We start from the raw sequence: 26,718 nt of genomic DNA, 5'->3' as shown, positions 1-26,718 counted from the left end.
CCTGTACCTTGCCTCCCAGAATACCTGCACCTTCCTCCATTGTTGTATCAGCGTGTGCTGTATCTCTGCATCGTTAATCGACAATAAAACGTGAGTATATAGTGCATGATAAAGTCGATGGTGGATATTATTCTGTATCTATGATTTCGATTGCAAACGCCAGCGGAGTAGTGCTGTGTTCGTTTTTTACATGGTTATGCGTTTTTACACGTTATGTGTGCCTGCTGCTAATGTTAGCTGTTAGCTATGTCTGACCTCTGTTGGGTAATGCAACGTTGCCTACCAAACAACGGGACCACTGTGTTTTTTTTTTATATTGCTCCTGGCTGTTCAAACTAATTTTACCGTGTGAAAGAGGGGAAAGTTGGTTCATTTCCACAAACTACCAGTGAAAAAGTGTTGTTCTGAACTGGAGCTATAGTATAGCCAGCCATTTAGCTACCTGGCTACCTATATAGCTTCAGTTCAGCTAACTAGCTACATGCAGCATTTAGCCAGTGATGGGCAAGCTACTTGGAAAATGTAGTAAGCTACACTAGTTACTCTCGATTAAATATAGCTCAACTACAATGGAAGCTATCCCCAGATAAATGTAGCAAGCTACACTACAAAAATAGCACACTACTTTTTTTTTTTTTTTTTACTTTACTTTATGATCAGGTTTCCACCAAACAAATACAGTAGGCAGGCAAAAGAAAGTTCAGTTTGTTTATGAAACAAGCCCTCGGTCTGGCTTTTTGTGTCATCATTTTAACATGAACTTGTATTATGTACAAAATGTTAATAAAGTATGAGGAAATAACTGTGGAAACGTAATAAATAAAAGGCCAAATCAATCAAATAAACACTAAAATATATACTCTCTCTATTGGAATGGAGACTTTTCAGCACAGGATAAACTGCCCACTTTATCAACCAAAACTTCTTCAATATCAGAATTTTAACTAATAATAACTGTCTTACTGAATTTTACTATTATGCTACCATGTCTATACTACCACCAACTATGCTGTCTATACTACAGTATGTACTCGGAGTATAACACTCAAGCTCGACACTGCTAGACAAACAATACTAATTTATAGACTATTTGTTTCCTGTGCAGTACACCTGAGATTAATCACCTCATGCAGTACTGTTTGACATGAATTTATGCGTCGTTCCCTGTGTTTTTTTTCTGTCCTAGGGCCTGCCTACTGATTGCCTATGCCTGAATCTTTCCGGCCGACAAGGCGTACAGGACAGTAATCTGCACTGACGTCTCCCCAGATCCATGCACGGATTGCTTCTTGGTTGTATAGGTAGGCCTATATGCAACACAGATCGTAGTTTATAGACTATATTTGTTTCCTGTGCAGTACACCTGAGATTAATCACCTCATGCAGTACTGTTTGACATGAATTTATGCGTCGTTCCCTGTGTTTTTTTTCTGTCCTAGGGCCTGCCTACTGATTGCCTATGCCTGAATCTTTCCGGCCGACAAGGCGTACAGGACAGTAATCTGCACTGACGTCTCCCCAGATCCATGCACGGATTGCTTCTTGGTTGTATAGGTAGGCCTATATGCAACACAGATCGTAGTTTATAGACTATATTTGTTTCCTGTGCAGTACACCTGAGATTAATCACCTCATGCAGTACTGTTTGACATGAATTTATGCGTCGTTCCCTGTGTTTTTTTTCTGTCCTAGGGCCTGCCTACTGATTGCCTATGCCTGAATCTTTCCGGCCGACAAGGCGTACAGGACAGTAATCTGCACTGACGTCTCCCCAGATCCATGCACGGATTGCTTCTTGGTTGTATAGGTAGGCCTATATGCAACACAGATCGTAGTTTATAGACTATATTTGTTTCCTGTGCAGTACACCTGAGATTAATCACCTCATGCAGTACTGTTTGACATGAATTTATGCGTCGTTCCCTGTGTTTTTTTTCTGTCCTAGGGCCTGCCTACTGATTGCCTATGCCTGAATCTTTCCGGCCGACAAGGTGTACAGGACAGTAATCTGCACTGACGTCTCCCCAGATCCATGCACGGATTGCTTCTTGGTTGTATAGGTAGGCCTATATGCAACACAGATCGTAGTTTATAGACTATATTTGTTTCCTGTGCAGTACACCTGAGATTAATCACCTCATGCAGTACTGTTTGACATGAATTTATGCGTCGTTCCCTGTGTTTTTTTTCTTTCCTCTTGCCTCCCTCCCTTGTCCTAGGGCCTGCCAACTGATTGCCTGCCTGAATCGTTCCGGCCGACAAGGCGTACAGGACAGTAATCTGCACTGACGTCTCCCCAGATCCATGCACGGATTGCTTCTTGGTTGTATAGGTAGGCCTATATGCAACACAGATCGTAGTTTATAGACTATTTGTTTCCTGTGCAGTACACCTGAGATTAGCCTATAGTATACGTTCATAATCTGCATGCAAACTGTAATCTCTCCTTTCTCTGGTTTCCTTTTTTCTAGGTCATCAGAGAGGTCTTTAACATACAGTATCCTGTTCAGTGGCATCTTGTTCAGTGAGGCAGCCAGGCTAACCAGTGTTCAGTGTGAGGCAGATGTAATGATTGGGTAGGTAACTATAGCACGCACAACAATGTTCCACTGTAAATATATTCGATGTCAGCATGTGTCTGAGAGTGTGCATACCTTTGTCCAGCACGCGCAGCTCCACAGTAACGCCCCCAATTATCTTTATCAGTGCGGGATACCTGACTGCTCACAGAGGTTCAGAAAACACGCAGCACTGAGATCTCATATATATAGGCTGCATAGGTGCTACCTGCAAGCTGGTCAGCCGCCTAGACCTCCTAGATCAGCTCTACCACCTGACACATCCTTGAAATGTGTGCTTGAGACTTGAGGACTTTCAAATTGCTCATGAACTTGGCCTGTCTCATACACTTAACGTTCTGAGTGAGAAATTGAAGAAACTTGGAATCCCTCAGGCCACTATAAGCAGCATGGTTGATGAAGTGAACAGAGATGATCTACCCACACTTTTTAACAAGGGAAGACTCAGTACAGATACAAAGAGGAAGTCTGCTTTTAAAGAGTGTTTCAACCATGTTCATCCCGTGCCTTTGCTCTTGGGCAATGATGAAAATGACAAAGAATGCTTTGCTCAGTATGTACCTATACATGAGACATTGGTGACACTGTTCAAAAACTAGTCTCTACGAGAACAGTATAACATGACACGTTTGCAGCAATCTACTGATGCTGTCTATCAGGATGTCAAGGATGGAGAAGGATTTCAAAGTAATCCAATGTTGAAAGCTGACCCTTCCTCACTTGGTTTGATACTGTACCAAGATGCCTTCGAGGTTGTTAATCCACTGGGCTCAGGGAAGAAAAAGCACAAGGTCTTAGCTGTTTACCTAACCCTGACTGACATCTTGCCTCACAATAGATCTTCTATAGATCAAATGCAACTTGTTCTCTTATGTAGGGAGCAGGACTTTAAGTATTTTGGGCTAAAAAAGGTTTTTGCACATCTGATTGAGGACCTCAAAATCCTGGAGGAGAGAGGTGTAGTCATATCTGATGGCACTGTACTAAAGGGCTCTTTGGTTGCCATTGCAGGAGACAACTTAGGATCCCATTCTATTGGGGGATTTTTAGAAAACTTCAGTCGATCTAAATATTTTTGTCGCTACTGTCAGGTACAGAGAGAGGATTTTGTGAAGAATCCAGTGTTGTGTGGTGCCACAAGAACGGTCCAATCATACACAAGTAATTTGCAAGACCTGGAAACTAGTACCACAGACTCTGTATGCGGTATCAAGTTTGACTCTCCTTTCAACCAGCTTTCTCATTTCCATGTTTGCCAGCCTGGCCTCCCACCATGTCTAGGCCATGATTTATTTGAGGGAGTCATGGCTTATGACCTTCCTTTATATATTCGCCATTTAGTCCAGGAGAATCATTTTACTTACCTGCAGTTAAATCGGTGCAAAAACAAGTTCCGATATGAAGGGAACGATGGTAGGGACAAACCAGCAGACCTCTCTCCCAGCAGTGACAAACTAAGTGGGCATGCAGTTCAAAACTGGTGTTTCCTTAGATTACTCCCTCTCTTGGTGGGTGGCAGGATTAAAGATCCCTGTGACAATGAGGTGTGGCAGCTCATTTTGCAGCTGAGAGAGATGGTTGAGCTTATCTGTGCACCAGTCATTACAGAAGGCCAGGTAGCATATCTGAAAGTCATCACAGAGGAGTACATATGCAACAGGAAAAGGCTCTTCCCCAATGCCCCCCTGAGGCCAAAGCATCACTATATTGGCCATTATCCAGATCTAATCATCCACTTTGGCCCACTTATTCGCCTGTGGACTCTGCGGTTTGAAAGCAAACACACTTTTTTCAAACAGTGTGCCAGAAAATTGCACAATTTCAAAAATCTGTGCAAAACACTAGCAGAGAGACACCAACTCCTCCAGGCCTACCTGAGTGCGGGAAACTTGTTTCCTCCTGTTATACAGGTAGAGAAGGGGACTGCCTTTTATTTGGATGATTACAACAACAAGATCAGGGCATCTGTAGCCAGTTGTCAATTTGAGTCTCAGTCTGCAGTGGCTTGTAACAATGTTACAGTCAAAGGCACAGACTACAGAAAGGGGATGTTCATCTTGTTTGGGAACAGTGATGAAGGACTTCACATGGGGAAGATTATGCTGGTCATTGTTGCCCAAAACTCTGTCCACTTTGTCTCAGAGAAACACATTTGTGTGAAGTTGATTGACATGGGTGTGTACTGTGACTTAGGAGTGGCCCAAGAGGATTACGTGTGCATTAAGCACAAAGATTTACTGGACTACTATCCTCTTCCAGCATACAACGTGCACGATCAGATGCTTATTGCGCTCCACCATTCTTTTCCAGGAGCAGTTTAAACAGGAAAGGGAGGATATGACAGACGTGAGGACAGACGTAAGTGGAGCAGGATATCAAGTAACCTTAAGATAGTTGATTTTGTATTGTTGATTGTATAGCGAGCACATGTTGGCAGTTAACCGCATATAGTGCACTGCAAACAGACAAGTAGGGAATATGCACAAACTGATTCATGATTGACCCTAATCAATGAGACAGTTTCTACGCCTAATGTATATACTATTTTCTTTCTGGACTCTTTTTGTATCACAAATACAGTACTGTAATTGCAAATCTGGTATGTCATAAATGTATAGATGTAGCAGTACTGTCTATCTGTATGTCATGTATGTCATATATGTTACGATGAATTGGAAATGGGGGACCCTGGTGGAAACAAGACGAAAGTCTTTCTCTGGTCTGCATCCCCTTAACAATTGTATGTATTGAGCTGTACTGCACTGTACCCATTCTGCAATCTGTTAATAAAGTTTTCATTCATTCATTCATTCATTCATTCATTCATTCATTCATTCACTAGGTAATGGAAGATATAAAGGAAGCAGTTTGGTCATATTTACCGGGCCTCCCTGATGACTTACTGACCACCCTACTTGAGGATCTTGGAGTGGAGAGTGTCGAAGATCTGGCCTTAATGGAGAGGGTGGATCTGGTCCGACACCTCAAACCAATCCAGTGTCGGAAGCTGATGGATGGTCTTAAGAAAGGTAAATTCATATTTAGACTTGCGTGACACTTGGAACTATGCCCTTGGAACATTGGCATAACTGTTTTTGTCCCTTCTAGGGTTAGTAACCCTTAATATGGAGGTGCTCCCTCCCCATCCAATTGCTTCAAGTTCCCCAACACATCCAATTGCTTCAAGTTCCCCAACAACGAGCTCTGTGAACACTCTGTCCTCTCCGAACACCTCTATGCAATCTCTGTTGTGCAGCCCCCCAAGCACTCCAAACTCTTCACAGCCTGGCAGCGCATGGCATGTAGACTTTTGTGTCAACTGGAACCGGATGTCAACAGCCATTCAACGTGCAGTGGAAAAAGAACAGAGACCAAAGCCAGATGAGAGAAGGGCCTTTGTGAACGCTTTGGTGGATCAGATGATGGAGCACGAGCACAACCCAACCAGAACCACGTGCCTCAGTATCGTCCGAACAATTGTCAGGAGCCATCCTGACACCTTTGCTGACATTAGCAGGCGAGGTGAAATGGTTGGAGACGGATGCCACTCTCTTCTCCAACAAGTAAAAACAAGAGTGGAGTATAAAAGCAGGAACAACACTCTGGCTAGACACCGCAGAGGCAGAGAGGAAAGACGGCCCACTGGCGTGGCAGGAGAGTCCAGGCTGACGAGAGGTCCTGTTGACCAATACGGGTAGGGGTGGCAAAACAAACGGCGCCAGTGTCCTCTCCATTCACGCTCGCAGCAATTAGGGGTTAAAGTGGCACTGCCAATGCTCGACTAACTTAGGTTATTTGGATTGAATGTTTAAATTATGTGTAGATTTTTTTTTAATATAATTTCTAGGGCTGTCCCTGACTAAGGATTTGGATAGTCGACTATGATTGGCCAAAATGTGCAGTTAGTCGACAAAAATAAAATAAAAAGTAGAATATATATATATATTTATATATATTTTTTTTTTATCATTCCATTTGGGCTGTGGGGGGTGCTTAATGTCTGAAGGCTTCTTGTCCTCTGCAAAAGCATGCAATTGGTCCACTGATGGATACATCTTGATATTTGTCTAGTCTAGTGTGTTCATTAGATGGGTGAAATCCTCTTTCAGTGCTTCTGTGCCTGTTTTCGTAGGCAGTTAGCCTCTGGTATGCGTGCCATTAGCGTTAGAGGCCTTTTTTCTTTTGGAAAGAATGATAAAAAAATATATATATTATAATTTTTCTTTTTTTATGTATTCCACTAAGAGGTTGCCTATGATTCCTTCCTATCCCTAGGTGTGTGAGGTGGGGCCCAGCAAGCTTACCGGACGGGGAGACAGAGGAAACCATGGCGGCTTTGAAAAGGGATCTGCGGAACATCTACTCAGGCATGCAATCTACTTTACTTTTGGTGAATTGACACCATGAATAAATATCCCACATTAAGCAAAAAGGCCACTTTAATATTCAGAATGAGTAATACAATTAAAGGTTTGCCACTCAATTTCCCAGATGTGGCAACATCAAATCTAATTGTTGTTACTTGGTTTGTATGTCTGTACACAGAGGAAGGGATGGGTGGGACAGCGAGAGCAGAACTTCTGATGGAGAGGACCTACGTCATCCTGCGGCGTTACTTGAATAAAATGCCTCCACCAACGATGGTGGCGGTCAAAGAAGAATGGCCTTTTCTCTTCTCTCAGACGGGGCTTTTCTCCCACTTTGGCCTCCTGACAGACACCGATGTCCTTCAAAAGATCAAAGATGCCCTGTGTCATCGAGGACGGACCATCCTGCAGTTCTGCCAGAAACTGGACAACCCGAAGATCAGGGATGTTCTGGCCAGATATCATCCAGAGGTTTCGGAGATCAGTGCCTGCATCGTCCTGCTCCTTATGGTGTACTTCAAGGAGCCTACGGAGAAACTACTGCTCGAAGTTGATGTACGTTTATTTAAATATTAAAATATTTGAAATGCGAGTGATTACATTAGGGGCGACTGAAGCTCAGTTGGTAGAGATGGTCGTTCATCGACCGTAGGGTTGGTGGTTCGAATCCTGGCTCTGACTGTCCGCATGTCGGAAGTGTCCTTGAGCAAGACACTTAACCCCCAAGTTGCTCCAAATGGGCCGAGCTGATGTGTGGTGAGCTGTAGTGCGTGGATTAGCTTATCTTCATCCTTTCATAATGTTAAATCTGCTATTGTGTGTTACTTTGTTGCAGACCTGTGCCACTGTTGCTGATGTGAATACTGCAGCACTCCCAAGCACCCCCTGTTTGATAATTCAAGGTAATAATGTTCAGGGATGAGCTTGTGTTCCTTTGCATCGAGGGGGAAAATCTGACCGAAGGCAGTTTGTGATACGGCACACATATGACGCTTATAAATAATATCCTGAGCTGGCATGTCTCATGTTCAACTTTGTCAGTGCTGTAAAGTTGAAACCTTTTTAAATCTTAGACAAACAAAACACTTTGCTTTCATGAAATATTGTAAGCCGTCATTTGAGGCTTTATAAAAGCAGCACAATGAACACAAATCTGTCAGTGCGACCTCATCTTAAATAAGAGACAGCATTGCTTGTTGTAAGAGAGGCAGAGTTGATTTGGCAAAAATATATATATATATATGCATTTTTCTTTTTCTTTTTAATAATCGAATTTTATTTTCATATTCAAATCCCATGCCCATCGAACGAAGCTTTGAAGTATTTAAGACAGCCTTAGTTCTGTGTCATGTCCTTGCAGGAATGTATACCTATCCACAACAACGCATGACGGGGTATCTGTTCATTTCAGGTGACGCAATGCAGCCTTCTGGATGGATGCTATCCATCGAGGGAGAAGTTGTGATGGGCCCACACCCATTATTTTTGCATGGGGTAGCTGCTTTATTCACCAGCTACTATGTCTTCAACCTGGAGTATCCTTCCGTTGGATCATCCACACTTGAGTTCATCCAAAGGTATTTTAACACTCTGAACACATGATCAATGTCATCAGTAAGACTTATCATGCAAAGACTATCTGGCTATTAAGTCCATGCCTTTCTACAGAGGCCATAAAGTAGATTAAATGCTTTGAGTATGAAGCCTGGAACCAACTATGTGAATTGGGACCACACCATCACTTGATGTTGCTGCTATCTTGTTAAGAAATTGACATAATGGTTTAATTCACATTATAGTATGGCTTCAAAATTCGGATGAGTAAACATTATGTTAGAGGTACCATGAAAAAACACAGGTGAGCACCTTGATAAATGCTGAGTCTATTTAAAACTGAAACGTATCTTTGCTTATTAACAGGTTCTTCTTGGGCATCAACCCGGAGAAAGGCTCCAGGGCAAAGAAGCGAAGCGCCATCAACCCTCAAGTGACCACCCTTTTTCGTAAGCTCATAGACTTTGAATGGTCTGCATCTGCATAGACAATCGTCCTTCTCCTGTCGTCCCCTGACGTGAACACCCTTCTTCGTAAGTAAGCTCATAAACTTTGGTCTGCAAAGACAATTGTCCTTCTCCTGTCGTCCCCTGACGTGAACACCCTTCTTCGGAAGCTCATAGACTTTGAATGGTTTGCAAAGACAATTGTCCTTCTCCTGTCGTCCCCTGACGTGAACACCCTTCTTCGGAAGCTCATAGACTTTGAATGGTCTGCATCTGTATAGACAATCGTCCTTCTCCTGTCGTCCCCTGACGTGAACACCCTTCTTCGGAAGCTCATAGACTTTGAATGGTTTGCAAAGACAATTGTCATGCTCCTGTCGTCCCTGCGCCTCTTTTGTTATTTTGAGTGCCTCTTTTGTTCTTTTGAGTGAGTGCATAAAGTGTATTCATTAGTTCCATTTTCGGGTAAGACCTGGAAGTACTAGTTTCATGGCGACAGTGGCTCGGGAGGTAGAGCAGTCGTCTGGCAATCCGGAGATTCCCGCTCCTCCCCGGGCAGCGTGTCGATGTGTCCTTGAGCAAGACACTTAACCCCTACATGCTCCCGTCGGTGTGTGAATGGGTAAAATGTGCACAAATTGTAAAAAAAAGAAAAAAAACAGCCATTTACCATTTTACTTACGAATATTATTACTTTGTCTTAGTTTTGCCGTTTTGAGCAGTGTTGACCAGCAGTTTATAAAATAATATTTAAAATGTTTATTAGCAATGCCGAGCTTTCAAACCATTGCGTTTCTCTGTCTGAAACCCTCATGCAACTGTGAGTACCTTTGAATTTTCTCTGCGATACTTGTACAACGAGCGGGATTTTCCTATGGGTAAAATGTGCACAAATTGTAAAAAAGAAAACAGCCATAGGGCGGCTAGGTGGTGTAGTGGTCTAAGGCACTCGCCACCAGTGTGGAGACGCTAGGATTCGCGTGTTCGAATCCAGCTCTCCACATTGTTTTTCAGTTTGGCTGGTCGTCCGCAGTAATACACATTGGCCGTATTACGGGGAGGGAAAACTGAAGGGTGGGGATCGAACGTTGTGAACAAGCGACTCCTACAAGTCGGTTGGTGCGCCTGCGCAGTAGAATCAGGAAGTGTCGGGGGCAGCGTGAGCCTCCCACGCGTTACTCCTCGACACTGAGAGATCGAGCTGCGCAGGTGAAAAGATGCGACTGCTGTTACCTCAAGTACCGGAGGGGACTTGTGCTATGTATGACTTAGTCCACATTGCAGCCGGCTTGTGGGAGGCAAGAAACAGCGTTCGTGACAGGGGAGGGTTGAATTGGATGATACGAAATTGGGATGGGAGAAAATATAGAAAAAATGGGAGAAAAAGTGGATCAAAAAAAAAAAAAGAAAACAGCCATTTACCATTTCAAGAATAAGAATATAATTCTTTGTAATAATTCTGTCTTTTGACAATAAAATCCCATAATTAACTCTGAAGAACTGGCGAAACGCTCGTCGTACAAGGTGCATCAGTCAGCTAAAGCCGTTTTGAGCAGTGTTGACCAGAAGTTTATAAAATAATATTTAAAATGTTTATTAGCAATGCCGAGCTTTCAAACCATTGCGTTTCTCTGTCTGAAACCCTCATGCAACTGTGAGTACCTTTGAATTTTCTCTGCGATACTTGTACAACGAGCGTTTCGCAGAGGACCAGTTCTTCAGAGTTAATATGGGATTTTCCTATGGGTAAAATGTGCACAAATTGTATATAAAAGAAGAAAGAAAACAGCCATTTAACATTTCAAGAATAAGAATATAATTCTTTGTAATATAATTCTGTCTTTTGACAATAAAATCCCATAATTAACTCTGAAGAACTGGCGAAACGCTCGATGTGCAAGGCGCATCAGTCAGCTAAAGCCGTTTTGAGCAGTGTTGACCAACAGTTTATAAAATAATATTTAAAATGTTTATTAGCAACGCCGAGCTTTCAAACCATTGCGTTTCTCTGTCCGAAACTCTTGTGCAACTGAGTACCTTTGAATTTTCTCTGCGATACTTGTACAACGAGCAGGATTTTCCTATGGGTAAAATGTGCACAAATTGTAAAAAAGAAAACAGCCATTTACCATTTCAAGAATAAGAATATAATTCTTTGTATATAATTACTTGTAATAATTCTGTCTTTTGACAATAAATGCCGGCTTACCTCGTGTAATTATTTGTAATAATTCTGTCTTTTGACAATAAATGCTGGCTTACCTCATGTAATTATTTGTAATAATTCTGTCTTTTGACAATAAATGCCGGCTTACCTCGTGTAATTATTTGTAATAATTCTATGTCTTTTGACAATAAATGCTGGCTTACCTCATTTGTGCGTTTGGAGTGTTGTTTTTAATGTACAATAGCCTACGTGCATTTTTGAAGTCCAGCGCAGTATACTTCCTGGCAGAAGCTCACACTTTGGTTTTCTGTCATGATTAATCACGTCATCCAATAGTATTTGACAGGAAACTATTGTATGAGCTTCCTCCAGAAGTATACTGGAGCTGGGGACTATACAGTTATGCATACCATTGTAAATTGACTGTTATTTTGCCAAATTATATAATATAATAATTATTATTATTCAATTATTTTGTTGGCAAGTCTGAAAAGTAATGCAAAAGACTTGCCAACAAAATAATTGAAAATAATAATTATTATATTATATAATTTGGCAAAATAACAGTCAATTTACAATGATAGACATGCATAACTCTATAGTCCCCAGCTCCAGTATACTTCTGGAGGAAGCTCATACAATAGTTTCATGTCAAGATACAATAGGATGACGTGATTAAACACAACAGGAAACCAAAGTGTGACCTTCAGGAAGTGTACTGGAGCTGGACTACAAAAATACATGTAGGCTATTGTAAATACACAATACATTGTTGTAATATATATACAACAAAATAATGTGATATTACAGTAATTTCTTACAATTTGATGTTGTGAAGTCACAATACATTGTTGTAATATATATACAACAAAATAATGTGATATTACAGTAATTTCTTACAATTTGATGTTGTGAAGTCACAATACATTGTTGTAATATATATACAACAAAATAATGTGATATTACAGTAATTTCTTACAATTTGATGTTGTGAAGTCACAATACATTGTTGTAATATATATACAACAAAATAATGTGATATTACAGTAATTTCTTACAATTTGATGTTGTGAAGTCACAATACATTGTTGTAATATATATACAACAGAATAATGTGATATCACAGTAATTTCTTACTGTTAGAAGTTGTGAAATTACAACAATGTATTGTACTACCATTACTGTGAAATTACAACACATTGCTGTGAAGCCATTCACAGTAAATTATTGTGAATCTTACTGTAAAAGTCATGCAACATATTGCCAGTAATTTATTGTAATATCACAGTAATTTCTTACAGTATGAAGTTGTGAAATTACAACAATGTATTGTACTACCATTACTGTGAAATTACAACACATTGCTGTGAAGCCATTCACAGTAAATTATTGTGAATCTTACTGTAAAAGTCATGCAAAATATTGCCAGTAATTTATTGTAATATCACAGTAATTTCTTACAGTATGAAGTTGTGAAATTACAACAATGTATTGTACTACCATTACTGTGAAAGTACAACACATTGCTGTGAAGCCATTCACAGTAAATTATTGTGAATCTTACTGTAAAAGTCATGCAAAATATTGCCAGTAATTTATTGTAACTTTAGGGTGAAAAATTTTACAGTGCACATATAGGCAGGCTACACATGGCGTATAGCAGGGGTCAGCAACCTTTTTGACATGGAGTGCCTGTTTGAAATATAGTTGTAACTAGTGTGCCTCAACAATATTCCATGCATCGTAAAACATTTTAATGATAATTTTTACATTATTACATCATTATTGTTATTATTAACAATATTATTAATATGATGGTTGTATAAACCCTAAATCTGAGTTGGGGGGGGGGGGTGCAATGCAGACAAACAGCTGCATACAGTGCGACCATTTCACTCACATTTGCCCATTCATTTTTGGACACATCACACACCATCGGTGTGTGTACTGTACGTGTGCTGTCATAGCTCCACCTACAGGCCTAATGGAGAACACCAGGAGAACACCAGGATGTGAATGGAGGGTGAATGTGAGGTATATCGTGTAAATAAGTTTTGATTGATCGCAAGACTACACTGTAATTTTTTTTTATTATAATAAGTTACCAGAACTTTAAAATATTGAGTTCAGTTACTGTGCATTAAGGTTTTCAGTTTTCAACCCATAATAAGTTAACAGAAAAATAAGTACACAACATTATTTCAACCTAATAAAACTATGTTTATTGTCATTGTTTTAAGAACACAAGTTGACTTGGTAATACTCACATTTTGAGTAAAAAAATGTTTTTTAACATGTGCAATGTTCAATGAAATAGAAAAATAAATAATAAAAATTGTTGATTAATCCCACTGGTCACAATGGTGACCGTAATAATGTTTTTGTTATAAGGCTCTGCAAATGTTTGATGTAGCAATGTATTTCCAGCTAAATTGAAATAATAAACAAATAAAGGGTCTCAATTAAATATGTGGTAGTAAAAATAACCTGTGGGAGGATTTCAACAAGATAAATGCGACAACAGTGCAAAATATTTCACTATAATATTAAAAAAAACAAAAAACTATAATATTTTATTTATTTTAATTTTTTTATGCTGCCCCCTGTGCCTATGAAAATGCACCCGTGGCGTATAGGCTATACATCATACATGGCAGTGAGATTCATTGTTCTTGTATATGCTCTCGTATTATTGTTTATATAGGCTACCCAATACCGACATCAAAATAGATTGTATGCCTCTAGAAATCATATGCAGCAGGTAGGCTAAGCTTCGGCTTAGGCTAAGCTTCTTCCCCCAGGCCATCAGAGCCTTGAACAATGAACATTGAGAGACACAGAAACTGAACTATCCACACACAAGCACATACACGACACGCACGCTGAGCACGCTCACACACTAGCAGCCACTTTAACACTCATGCCGCACACACGCACACTTATGGCCAGAGGAAAGGCCACTTAAAGTAGTATAACATCAGGAACAGTGTATTGCACTACTAAAGCTACCTAGCATGTCCTATATGCTCTGTAAATACTAATGTACAGATACCGAGATGGCACACCATGTACCTGTTTATTGCACTGTTTTATTGGATTCTATTAATATGTTGTACCACTGTATTTTATTGGATTCTATTATATGTTGTACCACTGTATTGCACATCGTCGCGGGCAAGACCAGCCGCATTTCATTGTATACCTGTATGCCGTGACAATTAAAACTCTTGACTTGACTTGACTTGACTAGAAAATTGACGGAAAATCCGTCGCGATTTGGAATAAAATCGAGGAGAACTTTAATCCCTGGGTATTAATCGAACAAAACGGAAAAAGGCAGTCATATTCCAGCACGGTATTTATTCGTTAATATGGTCTTTAAGTTAATAGATATCATATCCGACATCACCGTACGTGTACATGTCTGTCAGCCTGTCACGTATTTCTCCATAACACGCTTCCTGCTACGATTAGTACGCTTCTTTGGCATGATGAACCCAGATGGCAGAGTAGAGACTGATGAGACCGGAGACAGAACGTGACGATGAACAGTTTACTTCACAACAAGGTACATACACGACTAACACACACAGGTAACATTTAACAATGATCGCGCCCAGCAGGGCAGGACAGACAAGACTATATACACAGACTAATTGACAAGACACTGATAGACACAGAGGGTAATTTACAAACAAGACACAGGTGTGGTAGACAGAAACAATAGAACACAGAGTACACTGGGAAAACAATAACAAATAAACAACCAGACTAAAACATAATTACAAACCACAGACAGGGGAACACAAGACTAACAAAGTGGAGACAACAGACAATAAACACAATAAACATAACTGACAATAAATCATAACAAGTTGGTGTGTGAGCTGATGCCAGATCTGCATCAGCCCACCGGTTGGCAATGTTGACTGAGGGTTATTGATGGGAGGTTGTGAATATGAATGTCTGGGTCCTGGTCCCATAGGACCAGGACCGGAGGAAGTGTTACAGTACCCCGCCCTCGAAGGTCGACTCCCAGGCGACCCAACAGGCCCCCCGGGAACGGGGAGGGTGGGGGGGACGGAAGCCGCATCAGCGAAAAGAGGAGGGGGGAGGATGGGGGTTCGAGGGACGGGGCCTGTGGGAACAGGAACGGAGGGAGGGGGCTGACGAGGAGGGCTGGAGCAGGGAAGGATGGGGGGAAGAGGCGACGGCTCCGGACCGCGACCTGGGGCTGGGGTCTCCACGGTGGCGAGACCCGCCGCCGAACCCCGAACCGGAGGCTCCCCGGCGACAGGACGCGGTACAGGACCCCCAACCGGGGTCCCTCCGGCAGCGGAATCCGACGTCGTCCTCCAGGTCTGCCATGGTGGTGGCTCGTCTTCTGGAACCTCCCAGGGCGGAGGAGACCTCGACCAGGCCGGCGAGGAAGACCTGCGGTCCTGGGAACCCCTTCCCCTGGGGATGTGGCGTCGGGATCCGCGCCCCGTCCCCGACGCTCCCCTGCGGACCAGGCGACTCCCCACCCAGGGATCCAGCACCGGGGTGGCCACGGCGCAAGCACCCGATGTCATCGGCGCCGCTGGCCCAGCCACTGCGTCCCATGGTGCCAGACCCAGAGCGGTCGCCTGGTCGGCACACAGGACGGAAGCGCCCAGGATCCCGAGCGCGAAGCTGGCTCCGTCTCTCCTCTCTGCCGGGTTCAAGTTTGGCGCGATCATTCTGTTACGATTAGTACGCTTCTTTGGCATGATGAACCCAGATGGCAGAGTATTGATGAGACCGGAGACAGAACGTGACGATGAACAGTTTACTTCACAACAAGGTACATACACGACTAACACACACAGGTAACATTTAACAATGATCGCGCCCAGCAGGGCAGGACAGACAAGACTATATACACAGACTAATTGACAAGACACTGATAGACACAGAGGGTAATTTACAAACAAGACACAGGTGTGGTAGACAGAAACAATAGAACACAGAGTACACTGGGAAAACAATAACAAATAAACAACCAGACTAAAACATAATTACAAACCACAGACAGGGGAACACAAGACTAACAAAGTGGAGACAACAGACAATAAACACAATAAACATAACTGACAATAAATCATAACAAGTTGGTGTGTGAGCTGATGGCAGATCTGCATCAGCCCACCGGTTGGCAATGTTGACTGAGGGTTATTGATGGGAGGTTGTGAATATGAATGTCTGGGTCCTGGTCCCATAGGACCAGGACCGGAGGAAGTGTTACAGCTTCCCTCGGCTTAGTCCACTTTTCCACATTTCATGGGGGTGTTCCATTACCATATATGGTTAATTACAGGCGGTGCTATATGCAAATACGTAAAACCGTGCACGAGCTGCAGCGTAGGATCAAAGTGATATTTATCAAGACAGGTGTGCGTACGACCTGTGTACGCACGTGTGATAAATCCAGTTTTTTTTGTGCGTACACACATTCTAAATGATGTGCTTAAGAACAAAGATAGAACACTTTCTAAGAATTGTTGATAAATGAGGGCCCAGGATTCTTCCATAAAAACAATTGGGCCTAATGCAAGGGGACACAATTTTCTTACTTCACTCAGCCATGAAAGATCTACCAAGCTACCCTGGTTGGAGCACTAAAGAACGCACTCTACAGTGGCCTACAGTCTAATAGAGGGGGAGGTCATGATCCATCACAAAGTGTAATACTCAACATCTTGTACAGTGAGCTACACCATAGGGGGGGCGTTAGTTATGCAGATCAGATCCTTGCTACGTAGGATAGTGTGGGATATCGTGGATATCCTGAAGAATGTACTCAGTCAACCGAGATCCAGATAATAAGGTTTATTATCCAGACAGATAGAATATATACATGTAGTCAGAGAGAATGGCTGAGGCTCTCGCCCTAGGTGATCAGCTGAAATTACCCAGGTAGAGAAGAATGAATGCTGTCGGGAGGAGCCCTATATAGTGAAAAGGGGGAGGAGGGGGTCCCATTTGATAGGTCAAATGGGTGGGGGGGGGGAACACAGGATAGGGGCCAAAGGGGAGGGGAAGGTCTTTACATGAGAGTTGGGGAATCAATATATTATTCCACAATAGCGAGTCAAATCAGAATGGCTTAGTTCACTGGGGGAGGATATTGTCTCAACTGAATTGGAGCAATCCGCCTAAATGAGAATTAGAGACACAGACCCCATTGATACAAACCCCCATTGCTAGAAAACAATTCTAAACACTGGAAAAGGCAATTTATAAGACAGGGGACCTTTAAATAATTGTCAGTGATATAACCCTGCCTCAGATGTCATGATGCTGCCAGATCGTAACTTTGTGTTTCCCAGGTAGTCGTGTTATTCTGCTCTCGTATAGTTATCTAGTCCCTTGTTCTCTGACCGTGCTTAACCCTTTGTTGTCCTCCTTTCCCCCGCAGTCCTACCTGGCTCTTCACCCTGATCTCTGTGTTCTGACCACCGCCTGCCTGACAACTCTCCTAGCCTTTTCCCGGAACATATGAGGACCTGTACTCATTTTGACCCCTGCCTGGCTGACTACCCTGTAACCCGTGTATCGACCCCTGCCTGTCTGACTATCCTGCCCCCGCACACACACTCCCTGGACTGTACGAGAGACCCATTATGCTATCAACCCCTGCCTGTCAGACTGCCCTGTCCCGTGCACGCCCCTGGACTGTACGAGATTCTCCCCTGTGTAAAAAATCAACCTCTGCCTGGATACCTGTCTTTACTATTGTTTTAAATATACCCATACCGGGTTTTAACAAGACCAAGGCCATTTCTCTTTGTATGCATATTGGGTTCAATACGCCTAGCCGTGACAATAATAAGATAAAATTGCCACCTGAAGGCACTTACGGTATATTAAAAGGTGATCATTTACAATTGGCTTATTTGACAGAGCCTATGTTACATGTAGGACTTGAGTGCAGGACGAAGGAGGGAGAGGAAGGTTCCAAGGGTGTCAGTAGCAAAAAATACAAAATACTAAAACTCAGCTGACACACTAGAGAGCGAACAAAAATACACAACTAGCGACTAGAAATAAAACGAACTTCAAACAGCAAACATGGAACAGATGATACTGGGCAACAGCAAACATTAGACGATGGACCAGCAAAGACAGAACATAGGGAGCAAACGTACAGTACAAGACACCAGGGAGGGAAACAGACTACAAGTAACAACATCAGGAAACAAAAGGACTACAACTATAGAAACTAGACAGATAATGTAATAATAATAATAATAATAATAATAATAATAATAATAATAATAATAATAATAATAATAATAATAATAATAATAATAATAATAATAATAATAATAATAATAATAATAATAATAATAATAATAATAATAATAATAATAATAATAATAATAATAATAATAATAATAATAATAATAATAATAATAATAATAATAATAATAATAATAATAATAATAATAATAATAATAATAATAATAATAATAATAATAATAATAATAATAATAATAATAATAATAATAATAATAATAATAATAATAATAATAATAATAATAATAATAATAATAATAATAATAATAATAATAATAATAATAATAATAATAATAATAATAATAATAATAATAATAATAATAATAATAATAATAATAATAATAATAATAATAATAATAATAATAATAATAATAATAATAATAATAATAATAATAATAATAATAATAATAATAATAATAATAATAATAATAATAATAATAATAATAATAATAATAATAATAATAATAATAATAATAATAATAATAATAATAATAATAATAATAATAATAATAATAATAATAATACAAATAATAATAATACAAATAATAATAATACAAATAATAATAATACAAATAATAATATCAACTAGACTAAACAGGGAAACATAAGTACACTAAACCTAAGACAAGATAAAATAAATACTAAACACCAAACTAACAGAGGAACAGGAAGGAGGGAACAGAGAGGCAATAGAGAGGAGAGAGAGAAAGAGGAGAAAGAGAGAGAGGGGGGGGGGACAAGATACAGAACACACAGGAAGATAGAGGCAGAGACAACGGGAGAGAAGAGAGACAGAGAGAGAGCAGGAGGACAAAATGTCCACGGCATGAGAGGCAGTCCCTGGCCTCCTGGCAAGACGCACTGTAGTCGACCCGCAGCCAAGAGCCCTACAGGTGGAACACAGAACTGCCTTGCTTTGTGCCACATACAGTATTGCCATCTGAAGCAACCCTTTTGACTGCAGTGTGTAATCTGAAAAATAGAAAGAGGATGATTGCTCTACAATCCCCCACTGTACCGTAGGGCCCTTTAACCTCGGCTTGTAAAGATTTATAGGTGGTCGGGGCCCAGAATAGCGCATGTGTGATGTAGGTCGCTTCACACAATAAGTTGGAGCTGTTTTTTTATTTAGCTGCACAACGAGCCTGTGAGCTGTCTGTCTGTCTGTCTGTCTGTCTGTCTGTCTGTGAGCTGTCTGTCTGTCTGTCTGTCTGTCTGTGAGCTGTCTGTCTGTCTGTCTGTCTGTCTGTCTGTGAGCTGTCTGTCTGTCTGTCTGTCTGTCTGTCTGTCTGTGAGCTGTCTGTCTGTCTGTCTGTCTGTCTGTCTGTCTGTCTGTCTGTCTGTCTGTCTGTCTGTCTGTCTGTCTGTCTGTCTGTCTGTGAGCTGTCTGTCTGTCTGTCTGTCTGTCTGTCTGTCTGTCTGTCTGTCTGTGAGCTGTCTGTCTGTCTGTCTGTCTGTCTGTGAGCTGTCTGTCTGTCTGTCTGTCTGTCTGTGAGCTGTCTGTCTGTCTGTCTGTCTGTCTGTGAGCTGTCTGTCTGTCTGTGAGCTGTCTGTCTGTCTGTCTGTCTGTCTGTCTGTCTGTCTGTCTGTCTGTCTGTCTGTCTGTCTGTCTGTCTGTCTGTCTGTCTGTCTGTCTGTCTGTGAGCTGTCTGTCTGTGAGCTGTCTGTCTGTCTGTCTGTCTGTCTGTCTGTCTGTCTGTCTGTCTGTCTGTCTGTCTGTATGTCTGTCTGTCTGTCTGTGAGCTGTCTGTCTGTCTGTCTGTCTGTGAGCTGTCTGTCTGTCTGTCTGTCTGTCTGTGAGCTGTCTGTCTGTCTGTGAGCTGTCTGTCTGTCTGTCTGTCTGTCTGTCTGTCTGTCTGTCTGTCTGTCTGTCTGTCTGTCTGTCTGTGAGCTGTCTGTCTGTCTGTCTGTCTGTCTGTCTGTCTGTGAGCTGTCTGTCTGTCTGTCTGTCTGTCTGTCTGTCTGTTTGCAGCCTGTGAGCTGTCTGTCTGTCTGTCTGTCTGTCTGTCTGTGAGCTGTCTGTCTGTCTGTCTGTCTGTCTGTGAGCTGTCTGTCTGTCTGTCTGTCTGTCTGTTTGCAGCCTGTGAGCTGTCTGTCTGTCTGCAGCCTGTGAGCTGTCTGTCTGTCTGTCTGTCTGTCTGTCTGTCTGTCTGTCTGTCTGTGAGCTGTCTGTCTGTCTGCAGCCTGTGAGCTGTCTGTCTGTCTGCAGCCTGTGAGCTGTCTGTCTGCAGCGTGTCTCCCTCACTATACCGTAACCCTGCTATTGTCAATCTACTAGAGGACTTGGCCTACATGTCTGAAAAGAAAGCAGACAAACAGGCTGTATTCAGGGAGAAATCAAATGTACACACACAAACGCATGCACGTACGTACACAAACATACACACACACACACACACACACACACACACACACACACATACACACACACGTACACACTGACACACACACGTAAACACACACACACGTGCGAACACACACACGCGTGCACATGCATGCATGCACACACACATTCACAGAAGCTGCATGCAGAACACAAAGCATGATAAAGCAACAACAAAAGGAGCCGTCTCAAACACATGAGCATTATCCTACAATCATGTCTGAGTCTGAGAAACTAGGAAGCAGAGTGGTGCACAGGGCACACACTACACAATAGCCTCGCAGAATTATCATTTGTGTAAAAATGCAGCTCTTTTTTCTTCTTCTCCCCCTGTCGCTTTGTCAGGTTGACAGATTGACAGTTCAGCTGCCATCTGCAAAGTGGATACAATTCATAATCCACAAAATGTGTTTGTTCAGTGTATATAGTAAATTCGCCCTCTACTATATACTGGCTGCATATGGCAAAAAATCATAGTCACGATTATTTTTATTGATATTGAAATCACGATTATTAAACACAATTACTCATTGATTTGAGAGCGTTGTATGACGGCGACTGAATTTGTTTTTACCTTTGTTCTCGACCAAAGGCTGCCTTTCCGTCATCTTCCGTCAAGTTACCAAGTATGTTTCAAAATTAATGGACAAATGCACTGCATTTACAGCACAATACAAAATGTGAGCAACGCGGCAGGCGGCACAATAATAGTTTTATTTCTATCTTGTTTTCATGATCGTGGGAAGCCAAAATCGCAATTTAAATTATTTAAAGTTGATTAACCGCCCAGCCCATAGCCAACAAGACATAACCAACATGTGTGTGTCTGTGTGTGTGTGTGTGTGTGTGTGTGTGTGTGTGTGTGTGTGTGTGTGTGTGTGTGTGTGTGTGTGTGTGTGTGTGTGTGTGTGTGTGTGTGTGTGTGTGCGTGTGTGTGTGTGTGTGTGTGTGTGTGTGTGTGTGTGTGTGTGTGTGTGTGTGTGTGTGTGTGTGTGTGTGTGTGTGTGTGTATGTGTGTGTGTGTGTGTGTGTGTGTATGTGTGTGCGTGTAGTTCCTGTCTGCACAGAAAACAACATCTATTTTGCGCCCAGAATACCGCACTGCTTCTTCTTCATTTGAGATTTAACGGTGGTTGAAACACTGAACTTTAAGCATTACTGCCAACTAGTAATGAGTGATGGGGATCAGTAACCTCATTGCAGAGTAAATCAAGAGCCTCTAGGTGGCGGTATGACACATGAGAACAGTCCATCTCTCCTATATTTGTTGTAGAAGATCATCAAATGCGTTGTGTGGGCGTCTATACTTTCCGTAGCCGCATTTTTGGCAGACGCTCTCTGATTGGCCACTGTTGCCCAATCGCGTGACGAGCTGTGTCTTTGCCCATTTCCGTGTCGAACAGCCTGCAAACTACCTGGCATTCTATCGCCATGCTCTAAGACAAACTCTAACCTTAACCAATTTCGAAAGAGTGCCTAAGCTTAACCGTCGAAAGAACTTGCCGTCACGCTCTAAGACAAACTCTAACCTTAACCAACTTCGAAAGAGTGCCTAAGCTTAACCAGTGTAGAAACAAGCGTCGGCCAATCAGAGAGCATCTTGCCAGAAATGCGGCTACGGAAAGTATAGACGCGTTGTGTGGTGAGAAACAGGATATGTCAGAAGTGTTCACTCTTCCTGTCTCTATGGTGCATTGATACGGTGTGTGCGCGCATGTGTGTGTGTGTGTGTGTGTGTGTGCGTGCGTGTGTGCGTGCGTGCGTGCGTGCATGCGTGCGTGCGTGCGTGCGTGTGCGCGTGTGTGTGTGTTTGCATGCATGTGCATGTCCATATCTTTGTGTGTATACAACTCATTTTCAAGCAGTATAGATTATTGTTGCTGAGACCCATAATGTAACACTTGGAACTTCTGTATTCAGTGATGGGATGCCATTAATTGGCCCAAGGAATGCTACTAAAGTGAATGGGCCACATAGCCTATAGCTGACAGAGCCCTAATTGGCAACCATGAGTTTTTGGTGCAGAGGATCAACATGTCGGGTGTGTTTGTAAAACAGCACTTTGAGCTGAGTGGACCTCCCTGGCTTCTTCCACCATCAGCTCTTCCTAACCTCTTCTGATTGTTCTTTAACTCTTTGACTGCACGCTGTTTTTCCATCTTTACTCCCTGGAGCGAGCTTTTTTGACCGTTTTCATGATGTTTGCAGACCCATCGTATATTCTATATTATAGCTATGGAGTCAATAGTATGGCTCATTTGACAGGCACTATTTATGGTCCAACAGGGACAAACCAGTTAATTTCTACATACCTTCGCTTGTGCGCTATACCATGCTAAACATTGCCCCATTTCAAAATAATCCAGTGTCGTTTTCTAGATTGTGAGATATGACGTGTTATGTGCATTATGCGCAAATCGTTCCGGTTGCTCGCCTGAAACCTATATTATTTCCAAATCAAAGGTATATACCATATAGATGTTTCTTCACAAAGGCATCAAGGGGGGGGGGTCGTTTTACAAAGCTGCGATCGTTACCAAAAGCATGTTTTAGGTTCGGTAAAATACGACGCTGTGATCAATACAAAAGCATGTTTTAGGTTCGGTAAAATAGACCTAAAATAGACCTTACCTTTGTCAGCAGGTACTCCAAAATGAATAATCCCAGTAGTTCCATCGCAATCGCCATTACTGGTGTGCATTGGGCCTGGCTATAATACGGAAAACTAGGTTTCAGGCGAGCAAATCGGCGACAGATGGCTGTGTGCTGCTTCACTTTGAGGGGGAGGGGATTCCTGCAGTCGGAGACACTGAGGCACTGAGAGACAACTGAGAGACCCATTTCAAAAGGTCGGGATTCGATCGTCATTGCAATTATAACGTAGGCAGCGGTGCCAGGGAGTCACAGGCAGGTCCGTGCGAGTGTTTAGAATGGGAAAATCGGAAAATCTTGTGTTTGGCGCTGAATGAATGAATGAATGAATGAATGAATGAATGAAAACTTTATTTAACAGATTGCCGAATGGGTACAATACAGTACGGCGCAATACACACAATTGTTAAGGGGATGCAGACCAGAGAAAGACGTTTGTCTTGTTTACATCATCAGGGTCCCCCATTTTCAATTCATAGTGACATTTATGACATACACAACATACATGACATCATGACATTTATGGCATAGGGACATACATGACATACAGGTATATAGTACTGTTACATTTGTGACATATACGATATGCAAATATACAGTACTGTTACCCATAGATCCTAACAGAGAATATATACATATGGTGGGGAGGAGACTGTACATTAGGAGGGGGTGGGTGGGAGAGAAATATACATACGGTGGGGAGAGAATATATACATACGGTGGGGATGAGACTGTACATTAGGAGGGGGTGGGTGGTTGGGAGAGAAATATACATACAGTGGGGAGAGAATATATACATACGGTGGGGAGGAGACTGTCTATTAGGAGGGTGGGGGGGGGGGGGTTTGGACATTTACGGTGGCCAGTTTCGAATTGCAGCCTCCCGTAGGTGCTCTTTAAGAGCGATTTTGAATGTGGGTAGGGATTCACATTTTTTTACGGCTGTGGGTAGGGCGTTCCACATTGTTGTGGCATAATTGCGAAATGTGTTTAGTCCCTTGTTTGTGCCGAATCTGGGTTGCACATGATTTGTGAGTTTTTAAAGAATGAGTTTTTAAAGGTGCACTTTTGATTGTTTGAAATGAGGACCATCATGTAACACAACCACATACAATAACGTGTAATAAGCTGTATTGGCCTTTTAGTATTTTGAGTCTAAAAGGCTAATAATCCCACGTGAGAGACACGTGACCTGCTTAGTCCAACGTAATTGTATGCGGTTGCGTTTACACAGTCCTCATTCCAAACGATGGTCTTTCACTTTTGACCTTTGATCTTTGACTCATCTTTGATCTTTGATATTTTCAGAGTAGCGCTGTCTCTGGATGTTCAGAAGGCTCACTGGGCCTGGGCTGACTCTGGCCAAAAGAACTCTCTACTTGTACACATGTACAGAACAACTCAAGCTGTGTGTCATCCTGCTTCTCTCCAGCTGATCTGAACCTGTTGGCTTTAATACTTACATGTTTACTGCTCTGTTCGAATCTCTCTTTTCTTTATTATGTTTTTGGTAGATTTTTTTTATTTGTTTGTACTACCGGGCAGTCCGGTAGAGGGAGAGAGAGAGAGAGCAAGAACGGAGAGCGGGGGGAAGACATTCGGCAAAGGACGCCGGGTCCGGGAATCGAACCCGTGTCGGCCGCTTCGTGACGCAGCGTGTTACATGGGTCGCCACTTGGGTGCCCTCGAATCTCTCTTTTGTAACAATAAATGCACCCGACGAAACTCAACTGGAGACGCGGCATAATGTGACTGGCACTAAGTTGACTCTACCATCCTCAACCTCTTTATTTATTTATCTACTTTTTCTCCCATTTTCTATTTTTTCTCCCATCCCAATTTCGTATTGTCCAATTCTACCCTCCCCTGTCTCGAACGTTGCTAGGCCATGCCTCCCACTGGTCGGCTGCAATGTGGACGAAGCCTTACATCACGTGTCCACTCCGGTACTCGAGGAGGCAGCTGTCGCATCTTTTCACCTGCACAGCGCGATCTCTCAGCGGCGAGGAGGAGTAACGCGTGGGAGGCTCACACCGCCCCCATTGCTTCCTGATTCTGCTGCGCAGGCGCACCAACCGACCTGTAGGAGTCGCTGTCCACAACGTCCGATCCCCACCCCACCAGCTTCCCACCCCTAACACTGCCAATTAGTGTTAGTATGAACGACCAGCATCTCCTGCGTTAGTGGCGAGCGCCTTGCCCACTGCGCCACCTAGCAGCCCCATCCTCAACCTCTCGACCCTCCTGGGTTCTCTATCCCTCTCTCTCTCGCTGCCTACAGTATATATCTACACAGTGGGTTATGGTGCCATTAAGGGCCATGTGGTGGGATGTGTAGCGTCGGCGTTGTCATCAACACCTGCATGCTGGAGTGGGAGTGGGGTTCTTCATTGAGCGCTTATCCTTATCATCAGGGCACGACGAGTATCTTGTGTTTTGTTATAAATTAATGACCGTCGCGGAGGAGGAGTGACTGACGCCTGGAGTCATGTGACGAGGATAAGTCGGCGTCACCATGGAAACGTTTGAAGAAAACGTCTTCCCGTGCTGAACGTCTTCCTGGAGAACGTCGAGGCTTCGTCGAAGAATCCTCTTCTCACGGTTGTAAACTGACACCAACCCCCTGGTGGAATCATTTAGGAACACGGTTCACAAAAAGCGAATGGACAATGGATATATATATATAAAGGCCACATCTGGACTCTTACAATTCTCATCTTGAGCGGTTACATGGTGATTATGCCAACATGTGTTAAAGGGGCACTTCACCAAAAAAACAATGCTGATTCAATGTCCCCAATGACATCACCGGCGGTGGCCATATTACAAATAATTTACTCCCAATGACTGTCAAACTAAATGAACGTGTGCCAAAACGGATCAGAGTTGTTGGATGTGTGTGAGAGATTATGTGCAAAAGAAATCATCAATACGTTTCTGGGGCACCCCAGTGGCGAATCCGTCGTTATTTCCCGAATGTCTTCCCCCCACTCTGTCTCCCGTTTCTCCTCTGTCTCTCCCTACTGGACTGCCCAGTAGTAATAAAGCGATAAAACGCCAAAAAATAAATCTTAGAAAAAAATAAGTTTCTTGATGAAGTGTACCTTTAAAGCAGTGAATGTATAGCCTACTTGTATTATGTATATAATGCTCATTTAACCTGACAAGTTGACTAAGAACACATTCATATTCACAGCAACGACCAGTTGCAGGGGAAAGAACGGTTACACACACACACACACACCTACAC

This window comes from Notolepis coatsorum (assembly GCF_963971535.1).
Source record: "Notolepis coatsorum genome assembly, chromosome: 6".
Lineage (NCBI taxonomy): Eukaryota > Metazoa > Chordata > Actinopteri > Aulopiformes > Paralepididae > Notolepis > Notolepis coatsorum.
The sequence above is the reverse complement of the archived record's forward strand: the minus strand, read 5'-3'. Positions refer to the sequence as shown.